The following is a 7970-nucleotide window of genomic DNA, read 5'->3' on the forward strand; positions in this document are numbered from 1 at the left end:
TGCTTATAGAAAATAGTGCTTGTGGGGCTGGGCATGTGGCTCAAATGGTAGTGCCCTTGCCTCGCATGCCTAAGGCACTGGGTTTGATTCCCAGCACCAGATTAAAAAAAAAAATAAAATAAATATATTGTGTCCACCTAAAACTAAAAAATAAATATTAGAAAAAAAGTGCTTGTACTTATCCATCTCAAAAATCAAGGTACCAAAGAAAAAATAACTCCAAACAAAACTCCTCAATTTAAGGCACTCTTGTTAGTTAGAAGTTCCTATGGAAATTCTTATTTATTCTTTTTTCTCTATATCAGAGATCTGTATCTTTTTAAAACCTGAATATTGCCAGCCATGACTAAGCAATATCAGTGTTTCCATTTCCAGCACAAAGAAGAAAGGAAGGCAGGCTGGAAGGAAGGAATAAAAAGAAGATAAAAAGAAAAAAAAATTTGTTTAGTTTATACATGCATTAAAAAAAACTCAAGAGGAGCCAGGTACAGTGGTACAACCTCAGATATTCAGAGGTTGAGGTAGGAGGATTGTAAACTTGAGGTCAGATGGGGCAAGTTAATGAGACCCTGTCCCAAAATGAAGTAAAAAAAAAAGAGACTGGGATGAAGCTTGGTGGAGGAGCATTTGCCTGTCATGTGCAAAGCCCTGCATCTGATCCTCAGACTGAAAAAAAGAAAAAAGGAAAAACAATTTAGAAGAATACACAAGAAAATGGTGACATTGGTTGCCTGTTAAGTATAGGAATTAGGCAGGTAGAGGAGAGCATGGGAAGAAGACTTCTTTTTTTTTAGAGAGAGAATTTTTTTTTAAAATATTTATTTATTTTTTAGTTTTCGGTGGACACAACATCTTTATTTTATTTGTATGTGGTGCTGAGGATCGAACCCAGCGCCTCGCGCAGGTCAAGCGAGCGCGCTACCGCTTGAGCCACACCCCCAGCCCTAGAGAGAATTTTTTAATATTTATGTTTTAGTTATCGGTGGACACAACATCTTTGTATGTGGTGCTGAGGATTGAACCCGGGCCGCACGTGCTACTGCTTGAGCCACATCCCCAGCCCAAGAAGACTTCTTACAATACTTTCTGATATTTATATCAAATTCAAACACTTGAATATAAAATTAAAATCCAGCATCTTAGTCCTCACATTTTTCTTCTCCTGTCTGGAGGTCAGAGAAGTGGTAAGCCATAGCTGAAAGGGCAGACTAGTGTACACTGCCTGAAGGGGGATATATATGTAAAGCGTTCAGTAATCTAAGACATGTGCTTTCTTGGGATCTTGAAGAATTTTTTTTTTGGGGGGGCGGTACTGGAGATTGAACTCAGAGGCACTTGACCACTGAGCCATGTTTCCAGCCCTATTTTGTATGTTATTTGGAGACAGGTTCTCACTGAGTTGCTAAGTGCCTTGTCATTGCTGATAGCTGTCTTTGAACTCCTGATCCTCCTTTCTCAACCTTCCAAACTGCTGGAATTACAGGCATGCGCCATCACACCCGGCTCAGAGCACCACTCTTACTACTAGAGTATGAGGAGCTATTATTAATAGTAATTATTATAACAACAGTAGTAATTCACTAAGCCAGACACTTCCCCTTGTCCTTTACAGATATAATACACACAAAAATCCTCTGAAGTATTATTATTTCCAGTACAAAGAAGGACCCTGACCCTAAACCTCAGAAAGATTAAGAAAATCACTAAAATCATATAGCCAAGAATGATAACAGTATATCTAACTGCAAACTTGAGGGAATAATAGTGAAAACCTTTTACTAAAACTTAAGTAAAAAAAAATTTTAATATCTGACACTGCAGTTCACTACTAAAAATACACATCTATAAATTCAAAATTCTTTAAGATCCCAGCCAGGCACAGTGGCACACGCCTATAATCCCAGTAGCTCAGGAGGCTGAGACAGGAAGATCCTGAGTTCAAAGCCAACCTCAGCAAAAGCCAGGCACTAAGCAACTCAGTGAGACCCTGTCTCCAAATAACATACAAAATAGGGCTGGAAACATGGCTCAGTGGTCAAGTGCCTCTGAGTTCAATCTCCAGTACCGCCCCCCCAAAAAAAAAATTCTTCAAGATCCCAAGAAAGCACATGTCTTAGATTACTGAACGCTTTACATATATATCCCCCTTCAGGCAGTGTACACTAGTCTGCCCTTTCAGCTATGGCTTACCACTTCTCTGACCTCCAGACAGGAGAAGAAAAATGTGAGGACTAAGATGCTGGATTTTAATTTTATATTCAAGTGTTTGAATTTGATATAAATATCAGAAAGTATTGTAAGAAGTCTTCTTGGGCTGGGGATGTGGCTCAAGCAGTAGCACGTGCGGCCCGGGTTCAATCCTCAGCACCACATACAAAGATGTTGTGTCCACCGATAACTAAAACATAAATATTAAAAAATTCTCTCTAGGGCTGGGGGTGTGGCTCAAGCGGTAGCGCGCTCGCTTGACCTGCGCGAGGCGCTGGGTTCGATCCTCAGCACCACATACAAATAAAATAAAGATGTTGTGTCCACCGAAAACTAAAAAATAAATAAATATTTTAAAAAAAAATTCTCTCTCTAAAAAAAAAGAAGTCTTCTTCCCATGCTCTCCTCTACCTGCCTAATTCCTATACTTAACAGGCAACCAATGTCACCATTTTCTTGTGTATTCTTCTAAATTGTTTTTCCTTTTTTCTTTTTTTCAGTCTGAGGATCAGATGCAGGGCTTTGCACATGACAGGCAAATGCTCCTCCACCAAGCTTCATCCCAGTCTCTTTTTTTTTTACTTCATTTTGGGACAGGGTCTCATTAACTTGCCCCATCTGACCTCAAGTTTACAATCCTCCTACCTCAACCTCTGAATATCTGAGGTTGTACCACTGTACCTGGCTCCTCTTGAGTTTTTTTTAATGCATGTATAAACTAAACAAATTTTTTTTTCTTTTTATCTTCTTTTTATTCCTTCCTTCCAGCCTGCCTTCCTTTCTTCTTTGTGCTGGAAATGGAAACACTGATATTGCTTAGTCATGGCTGGCAATATTCAGGTTTTAAAAAGATACAGATCTCTGATATAGAGAAAAAAGAATAAATAAGAATTTCCATAGGAACTTCTAACTAACAAGAGTGCCTTAAATTGAGGAGTTTTGTTTGGAGTTATTTTTTCTTTGGTACCTTGATTTTTGAGATGGATAAGTACAAGCACTTTTTTTCTAATATTTATTTTTTAGTTTTAGGTGGACACAATATATTTATTTTATTTTTTTTTTTAATCTGGTGCTGGGAATCAAACCCAGTGCCTTAGGCATGCGAGGCAAGGGCACTACCATTTGAGCCACATGCCCAGCCCCACAAGCACTATTTTCTATAAGCATGGCAACAAGCACATACTCAAGTCTCACATTTAACGCCTGGCAGAACTACAGAGTTAATTCTAAAACACTTAGAAGCAACGCATATGAAGTACAGAAAATGAATATTTTAGCTTCAAAATACACATTTTAACTAACATATAATTTCTTTTTACTTAAAAAATAAGTAGCTCCAATTTGGAAATACATCCCAGAAATATTTTAATGATATTAACAATAGAGGGCTGGGGATATAACTTAGGACTGGGGATATAGTTCAGTTGGTAGAGTGCTTGCCTCACGTGCACATGGCCCTGGTTTCAATCCACATACACACACACAAAAAAAATTAGTTTATATTTTGGGGCTGGGGTTGTGTCTCAGCGGTAGAGCGCTCGCCTCGCAAGTGCGAGACCCTGTGTTCAATTCTCAGCATCATATAAGAATAAATAAGTGAAATAAAGGTATTGTTTCCAACTACAACTGAAAAAATAAATATTTTTTTAAAAAACGAAAAAAAAGAAAGAAGTTCCCTCTCCAGCTACCAACTCAGAGTTCAGTCCAGCACACCAGGTACCTGGTAGCCCTTAAGAACTACCTGAGACAACTGATGATGGCTCCAGGCCACACACGAAGGACTGTAATTTGTTCCTCTCCTCCCCAAAAATGATGCTTTTTTTCTGCCCAGATCAAACACTACAATTTTTTTTTAACTTTTTTTAGTTATACATGGACACGATATCTTTATTTTTTATTTATTTTTAGGTGTTGCTGAGAATCAAACCGAGTATCTCACATGTGCAATGCATGCACTTAACCACTGAGCCACAACCCCAGCCCCAAACACTACAATTTATGAATTTTTTAAAGTAATAAAAATCACGAGGAAAATGTTAGCAAATAAAAAATTTGTTTGAACTTTGTTTGAAGATATTTTCCACTGATCAAAGAATTAAAGGGAACATAAAATTAAGACAGCCACATCCCTGCATCCTCAAGTAGTTAACAGGTAGTAACTCTGTATGGAACACTGACATTCATTCTGTATTTCTGCCATGCTAAAGACCTTTTGTGGCTGGGGTTGTGGCTCAGCGGTAGAGCGCTTGCCTAGTGCATGCGGGGCCCTGGGTTCGATCCTCAGCCCACATATAAATAAAATAAAAGTTTTGTGGCCAACTACAACTAAAAAAAAAAGACCTTTTTGTACACTTCAGAGGTTACTATATTGTAACACCCCAAGTTCAAAGATTTAGAGGTAAAACCCTGAAACATGATAGATGTGTTAAAAAGCAGGCCTCCCTGAATCTAATACCTTAATTAAAACCAAGGAACTATAACATGAAATCCAATATACTGATCCCAATCTTCTTGACTGTTTTCTAGGAGCATCGAGGCATTGTTAAGAAGTGCAAACAATGGGACTGGGGATCTGGCTCAGTGGTAGAGTGCTCACCTAGCATGCACTAGGCACTGGGTTCAATCCTCAGCATCACATAAATGTAAAATAAAGATATTGTGTCCACCTAAAACTTAAGAATAAATATTTTTTTTAAAAAAAAGTGCAAACAACAACTTTGGGAGGCTGAGGCAGGAGGATCCATAAGTTCAATGCCAGCCTCACCACGACCCTCAGCAACTTAATGAGACCCTACTTCAAAATAAAAAAATATATAAAATAAGGACTGGAGTGTAGCTCAGTGGTAAAGCACCCCTGGGTTTAACTTCTACTACAATAAAAGAAGAAGAATCGAGGAGGAGGAGGAGGAAACAAGGGCTGAAGCATAGCTCAGTGACAGAGCTTTTACCTAGCATTCATGAAGCTCTGGGTTTGATCCCAGGCACTGCCAAAAAAAAAAAAAAAAAATGTAGAAATGCTCCATACAAGGTCATCTGATTCCTAGGGAGTCAGAATTCCTACAGTCAAGAATTCCTGGTTAACCCCCATGCAAACCCCTCCAATTCTACAGGGAAAAATGCTGGAAAAATTATGATACTTTAGCTTCTTTTATACTAATACAAACAGTCATTAAACAACAATAGCAGCTAAACCATAAATGAGGATGAAAACTCCCATCTACATTACCTAAAGATTTTCCACAAGTCTAAATATTTAGTTAAATTTTTTCCCCCTATGTTGCTAGGGATCGAACCCAGAGTCTTATGCATGCAAGGCAAGCACTCTACCAACTGAGCCATATTCCCAGCCCCAAGTTCAAATATTTAGGTTAAACAGATTGCATTATTCTGACTTATCCACCATTCCATTTATCTGGAATTAAACAGATCAGATTACCACAAAACAATCTTTTCTAAACTAGTATCGAACTCCAAAGGAAGATCAAGTTGGTAAAGAGCTTCCATCATTTTCTCTGTCCTTCCTCCCACTTCTTCCCTATATATGTCATAAACTATGTCCTCTACTTAGTTCTAATGGAGAGTTCTTTGGCCATCTGTATATAAGAGATCAGAAGGTATCCTAAGAGTCTGGAGAACCACCACATCAACAGGAGCTTTTTCATCTAAAGGTCACCTGTCCACAATGCCCAAATGAGGTTTAACCCTATAAGGTGAAATCTGGCACAAGTGCCACCTGTTGAAGAAAAAAAGCAAAAAAAGCCAGGCATGGTGGCATACGCCTGTAATCCACCAGTGGCTCGGGAGGATGAAGCAGAAGGATTGCAAGTCAAGGCCAGACTCAGCAATTTAGCAAGATGCTCAGTAAATTACTAAGACCCTGTCTCAAAATAAAAAATAAAAAGGGTTGGGAATGTAGCTCTGTGTAAAGCACCCTTAGGTTCAATCCCCAGTACCAAAAAATAAATGTAAAAATCTCACACACCTATGGAGCAACAGGAGGACTCTCCAAAGAGTTGTACATATAAACCATCAGGCCTTAGAGTGTTCTAATATACTACATGAAGTTTCAGAGTAAACAAATGGTTAATGACACATCTTTTGTAACACATGAATCAGCTACTGATTTGCAAGAGTGGGACACACCCTAGTACCTATGACTCTAAAGTACCTGTTTGAAAGTGGACCTGGAAGTCTGAATGCCAATCCATGCTACCAGGATTGGAACAGAATTCTACAATTACGCAGGCTGTTATAATTTAAAGTTAAAAAGATAAACACATCATTATAATAAATGTTGATTTGAGAACTGCACTAATATTTTACACCAATAATCAAGAATAATAACAATTTACAAATCCTAGGAAACTAATACTAAGGTTTTGACCGGAAAGGGTAAGGGGACTGAAGAGTACAAATTTAAGAATCGGAATTTCTCAATTTTAAAAAAGTCAATAAAATAAACTTGGTAACGAAAAACAACACATCTTACCTTAAGAGGCATCCAAACAGCATTCATAGTGTCAGGAATAGTTCAGACAATACTCAGAAATGAACGAGAAGAGTCTTAGTAATTCCCTTAGTCACCAGATAGGAGCAAGTAGGAAAATTGTTTCAAGAAGGTTTCTGAAAGAAAGGATTTTCATTTAGACAAAAAAATAAAATACACGAATTGATTTCAGCTATCTGGGAAAAACCTTGGAAGTTCTAACTTTTTTCATTAACTGGAAAAGGTGATGTAGAGTGGTAGAGTGCTTGCCTAACACTTGAGGCACTGGGTTTGATCCTCAGCATCATATAAAAATAAATAAAGTAAAGGTAGTGTGTCTATCTACAACTAAAAAATTAAAAAAAAAGGTATGCAAGATAAAATTCCCTTTGGAAAAGGCAAATGTGTGGGTGGATGTGTGTGAGAAAAACACTTTACATAAACAAGAAATAAATATGTAACACATATTATAGAATATAAAACTGCTTATCAAAGAATTAGAAAACTAAAATCCCAGACAGAAAACATGATTATCCACAGTATTTCATAATTATCAAAAAGTGACTTGTTAATTGACCACCTAAAAAAGATCCTTGCCACATTTAATTGTATTCAGTAAATTAAAAACCTCTGATGATTCCAACTGTCCTAAATTTTCTTGAACTTAAGTTTCTGCATCGGTTTATGTGAAAAATAAGACCTGTTCTTCACCCAAGTAGTACAAGAAAATAAAAGACCCTTCTTTCCTAGATATCTTTAAAAGCAGACCAAACAATTTAAGTTTGTAGGCAGGCAAGAGGATGAACTAAATGACCTCCTACAGGATCCTTGTTCAAGTCCTAGGCCTGAATGAAATTCCAGCTTAACCAGTTACTGCTTCGCTTAAAATGGAGGATTGCCCCGAGTAGGGACAAATATAAAGCACTCACCTCTTAAAACATAAATTCTGAAAAGAAAAAAAAAAATTGAAAGAGTAAAGTACCTTCACTTAAAAAAAAATGTAAATATTGAAAACCTCCAGAGTGGATTTGTTCTTGCTAAGCGTTTGTCACTTCGGCTTCCAACACTTGTCCATCACTTTCCTTACCGCTCATCGGATTGGGGGGAGGGGGCGGGAGGAGTTTTGACTCTTGACCCAATCTTAGGAGGGTTTAAGAGCCCCCCCCCCAAGATTCCCACCTCCAAAGACAGCGAGAAGAGAAAGGGGAGAGCCCGGGTTCTCACCCCTCCCCCCGCCTTGGACCCTAGTCCCAAACCTCCGCCCCCCCAAAAAAAA

The 7970-nt window shown here is 38.1% G+C and overlaps 1 protein-coding gene across 10 annotated transcripts in view; it reads right to left on the reverse strand.

Moving 5' to 3' along the window:
• Window positions 1-7970, reverse strand: part of Kansl1 (KAT8 regulatory NSL complex subunit 1) — a 193887-nt gene that overhangs the window by 184477 nt on the left and 1440 nt on the right. For 4 of the 10 annotated variants that reach the window (XM_048786350.1, XM_048786379.1, XM_048786384.1 and 1 more), the window contains exon 2: window positions 6698-6831. The gene's annotated coding sequence lies outside the window, so the exon portion shown is untranslated. Of the gene's footprint in view, window positions 1-6697; window positions 7893-7970 lie in introns of those variants that run through there. The other 6 variants (XM_048786374.1, XM_048786383.1, XM_048786363.1 and 3 more) reach the window with 3 other exon arrangements.

This window comes from Marmota marmota, unplaced genomic scaffold (genome assembly GCF_001458135.2).
Source record: "Marmota marmota marmota unplaced genomic scaffold, marMar, whole genome shotgun sequence".
Taxonomy (NCBI): Eukaryota; Metazoa; Chordata; class Mammalia; order Rodentia; family Sciuridae; genus Marmota; species Marmota marmota.